Raw genomic sequence first — 9139 nt, 5'->3', positions numbered from 1 at the left:
GGCTTCCCGGGCCGGCGGCGGGAGGAGTGCGGCGGCGACATGTGGCCGCAGGCGGTTAGCCGCGGCGATGCATCCAGCCGGAATCGGACGTGTCCGGCGCGGCGCGGGCGGATTTTTAGGGTTAGGGGGAGAGGAGACCCGGGATTTTCGGGGAGGGACCTATTTATAGAGGTTGAGGGAGCTAGGAAGCTCCAAATGAGGTGCGGTTTGCGGCCACGCGATTGTGATCGAACGGTCTAGATGATGGAGGAGTTTTAGGTGGGTTTTGGGCCACTTTGAAGGGGTGTTGGGCTGCAACACACGTGAGGCCTTTTCGGTCCCTCGGTTAACCGGTGGAGTATTAAACGAAGTCCAAATGGCATGAAACTTGACAGACGGTCTACCGGTAGTAAACCAAGGCCGCTTAGCAAGTATCGGTCCAATCTGAAAACGTTTAACACCCGCACACGAAAAGAGGTAGAAAGGACCACCGGAGGACATAGGAGCGCCGGAATGCAAAATGGACAACGGGGAAAATGCTCGGATGCATGACACGAACACGTATGCAAATGCAATGCACATGATGACATGATATGAGATGCATGACAAAGACAAAACACACGGAGGCAAAAACCTGACAACAAGGAAATAACATAACTTAGTGCCGGAAACAGTAAGAGTTGGAATACAGATAAGGCAGGTTACATCCGGGGTGTTACAACACTCCACCACTACGAAAGGATCTTGTCCCGAGATCTAGGACTGGAAAAACTCCGGGTACTCAGAACGGAGGTGATCCTCGCGTTCCCAGGTGGCTTCATGGTCGGAATGATGTGACCACTTGACTTTCAGGAATTTGATAGAATTGTTGCGAGTCTTGCGCTCCGTTTCTTCAAGAATAGCAACTGGGTGCTCATGACAAGACATGTCTTCTTGGAGATCAATGTCTTCGAAGTTGACGGTGCGGTCAGGAGTCTTGAAACACTTACGGAGTTGAGAGACATGAAACACGTCGTGCACATTTGCAAAGTTGGAGGGAAGCTCAAGTTGATAGGCGAGATCGCCTCTCTTGCTGACGATCTTGAAAGGACCCACGTATCTAGGGGCAAGCTTCCCTTTGATACCGAAGCAACGAGTACCTTTCATTGAAGAGACGCGGAGGTAGACATGGTCTCCGACCTCGAAAGCCAAGTCATGATACTTGCTATCATAGTAACTCTTCTGGCACGATTGCGCGGATTTGAGATTATCATGAATGACTTTGTACATCTCTTCTACCTCTGTGATCAAGTCATTGCCGAGAAGTTGACGTTCACCAGTCTCTGACTAGTTAAGAGGAGTATGGCATTTCCTGCCATAGAGAATTTCAAATGGGGCCTTGCGCGAACTCACTTGGAAGCTGTTGTTGTAGGAGAACTCGGCATATGGAAGACAATCTTCCCACTTCATACCGAAAGAAATGACACTAGCCCTGAGCATATCTTCAAGAATTTGATTTACTCGCTCGACTTGGCCACTAATTTGAGGATGAAAAGCTGTGCTAAAGTGAATGTTAGTGCCCATGGCCTTCTGAAAAGAATCCCAAAACTTGGAGGTAAAGATGCCACCACGATCTGAAGATATCAACTGCAGAATGCCGTGCAGAGAGACAATCCTGGAGGTATATAGCTCTGCCAACTAAGCTGTTGGAGGAGACCAGCTGGTCGTTGGTGTTCTACTTTCACTCTTCTGCAGACATCACATTCATTCACGAACTGAGCAATCTCACGCTTCATTCGAGTCCACCAATACGACTGCTTGAGGTCATGGTACATCTTTGTACTTCCAGGGTGGATAGAGAGGAGTGAATTGTGAGCTTTGTTCATAATGACTTTACGAAGGTCACCTTTAGGCACAATAATGCGATCCTCGAAGAATAGAGTATCCTTGTCATCAAGACGATAGCACTTGTACTTGGGTTGACTCTTGGCAATCCCAATCTTCACCTTCTTCACCATAGCATCAAGAAGTTGAGCCTCACGAATCTGATCTTCCAAAGTAGGAGAGACTTGGAGGTTGGCCAGAAATCCTTGAGGAACAACTTGCAGATTGAGTTTGCGGAAAGCTTCACAAATCTTGGGTTGGTAAGGCTTGAGAATCAAACTATTGCAGTAAGCCTTTCTGCTCAATGCGTCAGCAATTACATCAGCCTTGCCTAGAGTATATTCGATACTCGGATTATACTCTTGAATCATTTCGACCCAACGAGTCTGCCTGAGGTTGAGGTTTGGCTGAGTGAAGATGTACTTGAGACTCTTGTGGTCAGTGAAGATGTCCACTTTTCTTCCCAATAAGAGATGTCTCCAAGTTGAAAGAGCATGAACAACTGCCGCCAACTCGAGGTCATGAGTGGGGTAGTTCTTTTCGTTGGGCTTCAACTGGTGAGAGGTATAGGCCACAACTTTCTTCTCTTGCATCAACACTGCACCAAGACCTTGAAGGGAAGCATCACAGAAGACCTCAAATGGTTTGGATTCATCAGGAGGAGTCAGAACTGAAGCAGTGACTAACTTCTCTTTTAGGGTGTTGAAAGCAATGTCACATTCAGGAGACCGGACGTACTTGACGTGCTTCTGGAGAAGGTTGGAAAGAGGCTTCGTGATCTTAGAGAAGTTCTCAACGAACCTTCGACAATAGCTTGCGAGCCCAAGGAAGCTGTGAAGTTGCTTCACATTCTGAGGTGGTTCCCAATTCACAATTGCAGACACCTTCTCAGGATTCACCGCTATGCCCTTGGCAGAGATGATATGCCAAAGGTAGAGAACCTCATCGAGCCAAAACTCGCACTTTGAAAACTTGGCATAGAACTGATGTTCTCTGAGCTTATCTAGCACCAAACTCAAGTGCTTGGCATGATCCTCCTTGTTCTTGGAAAAGACCAAAATGTCATCGAGGTAGACCAAGACGAAGTCATTTGTATAGGCGTTGAAGATGAAGTTCATCATGCGAGAGAATGTCGGAGGAGCGTTGACGAGGCCGAAAGACATGACAGTGTATTCATATGAACCATAGCTTGTTCTGGATGCTGTCTTGGGGATATCTTCTTCACGAATGCGAATCTGATGATAGCCCATACGGAGATCAAGCTTGGAGAATACTTGAGCACCTTTGAGTTGTTCAAATAGCTCATTGATGTTGGGAAGTGGGTACTTGTTCTTTATATTCTTCTTGTTCAATGGACAGTAGTCGACACAGAGTAGGTCCATTCCATCCTTCTTCTTCACAAAAAGAACTCCACAACCCCACGGAAAAGAACTTGGTCGGATGAGACCCATACGATCTTGAATATCGAGTTGTTTCTTTAGCTCCTTCAACTCTTCAGGTCCAAGTTTGTAAGGATGTTTGCAAATAGGTTCCGTGCCAGGCTCAAGATCGATGACGAATTCAGCTGGCCAGTGCAGAGGCATTCCTGGAAGCTCTTTTGAAAAGATGTCTTGATATTCGCAAATGACCGGAATTTGAGAGATGGCATCCAACTCGCCCTTCTCATTGAGAGAAAACAGACGGATGGTATTATCCCGAGCAGCAAAGACGATTACATCCTCAGACGAATGAGTCAATTGAATCTGCCTGGCAGCACAATCAAGCTGAGCCTTGTGCTTAGAAAGCCAGTCCATTCTGAGAATAAGATCAATATTCGAGTTACCAAGGACCATTGGAGAAGCCAGAAACTTGAAATCACCCATCATGATAGAAATATCCGGGACCATCATGCTAGAACTCAAACGCTTAGCCGGAGAAACAACTTGCAATGCTTTAGGTAATGCTTTAGTGCCAAAGTTGTGCTCCGATGCAAATGGGAATGACATGAAAGAATGCGATGCACCAGAGTCAAAAAGAACTTTTGCTGGAATATCGTTAACAGGAAGGTTACCCATGATGACATCTGACGAGTCCTCTGCCTGAGCTGCATTCATCATGTTGGCCTTGGCGTGCTTGGGGTTATGCTTGACCACTGCGGTACTGGCAAATCTCACAGGAGGAGGAGGAGGAAGACGCCTCTGATTGAAGCATTTGTTGGCATAGTGATCCTTCTGTTGACACTTGTTGCACGTGACCTCCGAGAGCAGATGATGATACGGAGCACTTGATCTTGTAGCTTGAGATGAAGTCTTATTCTGAAAGCCTGGGTTGGGTGGGTAGGAAGATCCACTGCCACCTTTGCTCTTCTGCTGATAAGGCTGACGGAACGGAGGAGGAGGCAGCCAATACTTTTGCTGCTTAGAAGCCACTTGAGTTGAGGAAGGAGTTGCATCTCTGACTCGCTTCTTGGAAGCATCGCACTTGAGTTGAGCAGTCTCTTGCTTCATTTCCATATTGTAGAACTCATCGTACTTCTTCGGCTCAAAAAGGATGAGAGCTAGTTGGAGATCTTCTCTGAGGCCACCCCTGAACTGATAAATCATGCTCTTCTCGTCAGGGACGTCCTGCTTGGCGAAACGAGCGAGCCTCTGGAACAGAATGTTATACTGGTAAACAGACAAGCTGCCTTGCTTCAGGTTGCGGAATTCCTCACACTTGCTTTCAAAAACACTCTGAGGAATGTGATGAGCTTTGAAGTCTTGACGGAATTCATCCCAGGTAATCACACGGCCTCCTCTGGAATCTTTGTATTGCTGAAACCATTCTGCAGCTTGGTCTTTGAGTTGGAAGGAGGCAAACTTGACAAAGTCCTCAGGCCTGACGTTGCTGCACTCGAAATGCTTGCAGATATCCACGAGCCAATCATCAGCGTCTGAGGCCTCGACACAGTTGCTGAAGGTATTTGGCTGGTTAGCGAGGAACTGGTTGAGTGTAGCAAACTGATTCTGATTGTTGCCATGGCCATGATTCCCTTGGTTGCGCTCTTCCAAGAGCTGCATGATCATCTGCATGTTTGCATTGGTAGCGGCCATCACAGCTTGCCATGCCTCCGGAGATGGAGGTGGTGGCGGCGGATCAGGATTCGGAGTCGTGCACGTTGGATGAGCCATCCTGAAGAGGGTGACATCCATTAGCATCTTGACAGACATATATTCAAGTTGAATCAAATGGATCTAAATTGCAACCTATAGTCTTCACATCCGAACAAAATGAACGAATGCATTCCAATTGAAATGGTCACATTTCCATAAATTGAGAAGCCACTTAGATAGAGGTATAAGAATAAAACAACAAGGTACGGACAAGAACAAATACTTGGCGAGGATTACCCAATCACAAACCAAATATCCACGGAAGAAAAGCTAGAGCTACAAGAATTCTCACCTATGAAACTCCCGAACCTTTCCGGTTATGCAATCAGGTGTTGGGGATACAGGGGAAGCATAATATCTCACCCAAAGCTAGCAAATCCTACATCCAGCTGTATCCATCCTTCAACACATAACCAAGAAACCTTCGGAAATCATTTACCTCAACCTTCGAAAAGCATCCGTTATACGAGTTATGGCAATACTCCCGAACTCCCGCCCCAGTACTGGGTGGCATCGAGGTTATATCACCAACAACTTCATAAAAGAGATTTTCGATGTCGGCGAAACTCAGGTATTCCAGAATCTCAACGATAAAATTATGACAACAGCTCAACTCCCCGGGACACTGCCACAACCCCTAAATGACAGGGGCACCAAGAACAATATTCTCGTCACAAAACCATCAGAACGATTCCAAGATACCTGTGTGATCCTAAAAAAATTAGTGAAATTTGAGAAGAGAAGAGTCAAAACTCTACGTCATGATGCCTCACCAGAGCGACAAAGGGACTGAGGAGTAAAAAGAAGTCCTACTCTCCGATATATATAATCCTAAATGACTCAAAACATTTTTCTAGACTCAACAACACCAGCGATTCGATCAAGCAGGGGGCTCCTAAGGTCGGGGAAGGCTCTGATTACCAACTTGTAACGCCCTCGATGCGGCTATATCTCCCACGTGTCGAAGCACGACTTAGAGGCATAACCGCATTGAAAGCAATATCGCAAGTGAGGTAATATTCACAACAACCCATGTAATACAATAAGGGAATAACAGTAACATAGTTGACTTACACTCGCCACGTCACACAAATAGCATATATAACATTACATTCATCCAAATACACTCAAGTTCCGACTATGGTACCAAAATGAAGATAAACCCCAAATGCAACATAGTCCCCGATCGCCCCAACTGGGCACCACTACTGATCATCTGGGAAAAGACACGTAGTAACGACGAGAGTCTTCATCGAACTCCCACTTGAGCTTGGTCATAACATCTGGAGTGGTATCATCGGTCCCCGCATCTGGTTTTGGAAGTAATCTGTGAGTCACGGGGACTCAGCAATCTCACACCCTCGCGATCAAGACTATTTAAGCTTATAGGTAGGGTAAAGGTATGACGTGGAGCTGCAGCAAGCGACTAGCATATATGGTGGCTAAACATACGCAAATGAGAGCGAGAAGAGAAGGCAAAAGCACGGTCGAACAACTATGATCAAGAAGTGATCCTAGAACAACCTACGTCAAACATTACTCCAACACCGTGTTCACTTCCCGGACTCTGCCGAGAAGAGACCATCACGGTTACACACGCGGTTGGTGCATTTTAATTAAGTTAAGTTTCAGGTTATCTACAATCGGACATTAACAAATTCCCATCTGCCCATAACCGCGGGCACAGCTTTCGAAAGTTCAAATCTCTACAGGGGAGTCCCAACTTAGCCCATCACAAGCTCACATGGCCAACGAAGGATATTCCTTCTCCCAAGACAATCTGATCAGACTCGGCATCCCGGTTACAAGACATCTTGACAATGGTAAAACAAATCTAGCAACACCGCCCAAATGTGCCGACAAATCCCGATAGGAGCTGCACATATCTCGTTCTCAGGGCACACTCAGATGAGACTAGCTACGAGTAAAACCAACCCTCAAGTTTCCCCGAGGTGGCCCCGCAGGCAGCTCAGTTTGGACCAACACTCAGAGGAGCACTGGCACGGGGGGTTAATAAAGATGACCCTCGGGCTCCGGAAACCCAAGGGAAAAAGAGGCTAGGTGGAAAATGGTAAAACCAAGGTTGGGCATTGCTGGAAGAGTTTTATTCAAGGTGAACTGTCAAGGGGTTCCCATTATAACCCAATCGTGTAAGGAACGCAAAATCCGGGAACATAACACTGATATGACGGAAACTAGGGCGACAAGAGTGGAACAAAACACCAGGCATAAGGCCGAGCCTTCCACCCTTTACCAAGTATATAGGTGCATTAAGATAAACAAGATAATATGATGATATCCCAACAATAAACATGTTCCAACAAGGAACGATCTCCAATCTTCACCTGTAACTAGCAACGCTATAAGAGGGGCTGAGCAAAGCGTAACATAGCCAAACAACGGTTTGCTAGGTCAAGGTGGGTTAGAGGTTTGACATGGCAATATGGGAGGCATGATAAGCAAGTGGTAGGTATCGTAGCATAGACATAGCAAAAGGGCGAGCATCTAGCAAGCAAAGATAGAAGTGATTTCGAGGGTATGGTCATCTTGCCTGCAAAGTTCTCAGAGTTGCCTTGATCCTCGAAAGCGTACTCAACGGGCTCCTCGATCACGTACTCGTCTCCCAGCCCTACCCAAGCAAGAACAACAAGCAAAAGGAACACAATCAACCACGTGCAATGCTCAAGCAACATGATGCAAACATGGTATGATATGTGGGATGCGATATGTGATGCATATGCAAGATTTGGAAAGGAATGATAGAACCAGGCCTCAACTTGGAAATCCAAGAGTGCCACTGGAAAGGGGAGGTGATTTTGGTCGAAATCGATATAAAGATCACTGGAATTGGATGCACTGTTTGGAAATGGCAAGCAAAACAAATATGGCACCGGTCTGCGATTAACAGCAAGTAGACTTCTTAATGCATCAAGAACAACATGCTACAGCACTCCAACGTGACAACAAAATACATGGCAGGGATCCACTCATGATGCTTGACAAAAGATGAACACTGGCTACGGCTAGTTCACTCAATAGCAAGCTCAAACAAGCATGGCAAAAGTGCAAAAGATTACAGGTTTCAGACTTAGTGAAAAACTGGAGCATGGCAAAACAGATAACGAGTAGGCATGTTTACGAGCTTGATGCACTCACTACAAAGCATGGCATGCTAATCTAAGCATACACGCATCAAGTAGACATGTCATAGAAGCTAAACATGGCAAGAACAACAATATAGCATGCACGGATCAACAACAACAAGCTTGGCAAAATTGCAAAACATGTTAACAATCTGCCAGGAACAGTTTATAGCAAAAGTAGAGCTCGATTGACTCAAGCTAGGGTGCTCCATAATTGCAAACAAAGACATGGATGGATAGAGCACCACAATATCTACAAAACATCCTTACTGATCATGCTCAAAAGAGGCACGGATCACTAGGAATCAACATGAACATATGGCATAAAAATAATGACAGGGCAAGGACTTAGTGAAATTCTAAGTCCCTGAAAATCAGCAACATTGAGTAAGCTACTTTACATGCTTGTGCTAGTCACCACAGAGATCACGAAAATACATGGCATACACCTCTGTAAAGATGGCATGGCATTCTTCAAAACACAAAAGTGCATTTACTGAAATAGATCTGAAACTATCATCACATAGCCCTCTTCCAACAGCATTTCAGGCATCAAGATGAGCTCAAATGAAAATGATGCAAAGAGATGAAATGATGTACTCTTTGAGACGAACATTTTGATATGCTACACGCATGAATCGGAGCTACAATGAGGAAGTTATGGCATGTCAAAGTATGCACAAAAGTTAGGGTTAGGGACGAAAAAGTCAACCGAGAGGGGATCTAGATCTGGATCCAGCCGGCGGCAGTGTAGCTTCGCGCGACGAGGTTCACAAAAAATGGCCGCGGCGGTGGCCGGACTTGCCAAGCTCGCCGGAATCATCGCCGGACTGGCACCGGCGTCAAGGAGGAGGACGGCGGCTTCAGCTTGACAGCGTGGAGGAGGACGGCGGCGGGGCTCGACCGGAGTCGTAGGAGGTCGGCCGGAGCGGGGTGTGGGCCGGTGGTGGCGCGGCTTGCCGGCGGCATGTCGGCGAGGGGTGGCGCGGCGACCGGAGCCGGTCGGGGCGGCGGCACGCTGCG

The sequence above is a fragment of the Triticum aestivum genome, chromosome 1A (assembly GCF_018294505.1).
Source record: "Triticum aestivum cultivar Chinese Spring chromosome 1A, IWGSC CS RefSeq v2.1, whole genome shotgun sequence".
Taxonomy (NCBI): Eukaryota; Viridiplantae; Streptophyta; class Magnoliopsida; order Poales; family Poaceae; genus Triticum; species Triticum aestivum.
The sequence above is the reverse complement of the archived record's forward strand: the minus strand, read 5'-3'. Positions refer to the sequence as shown.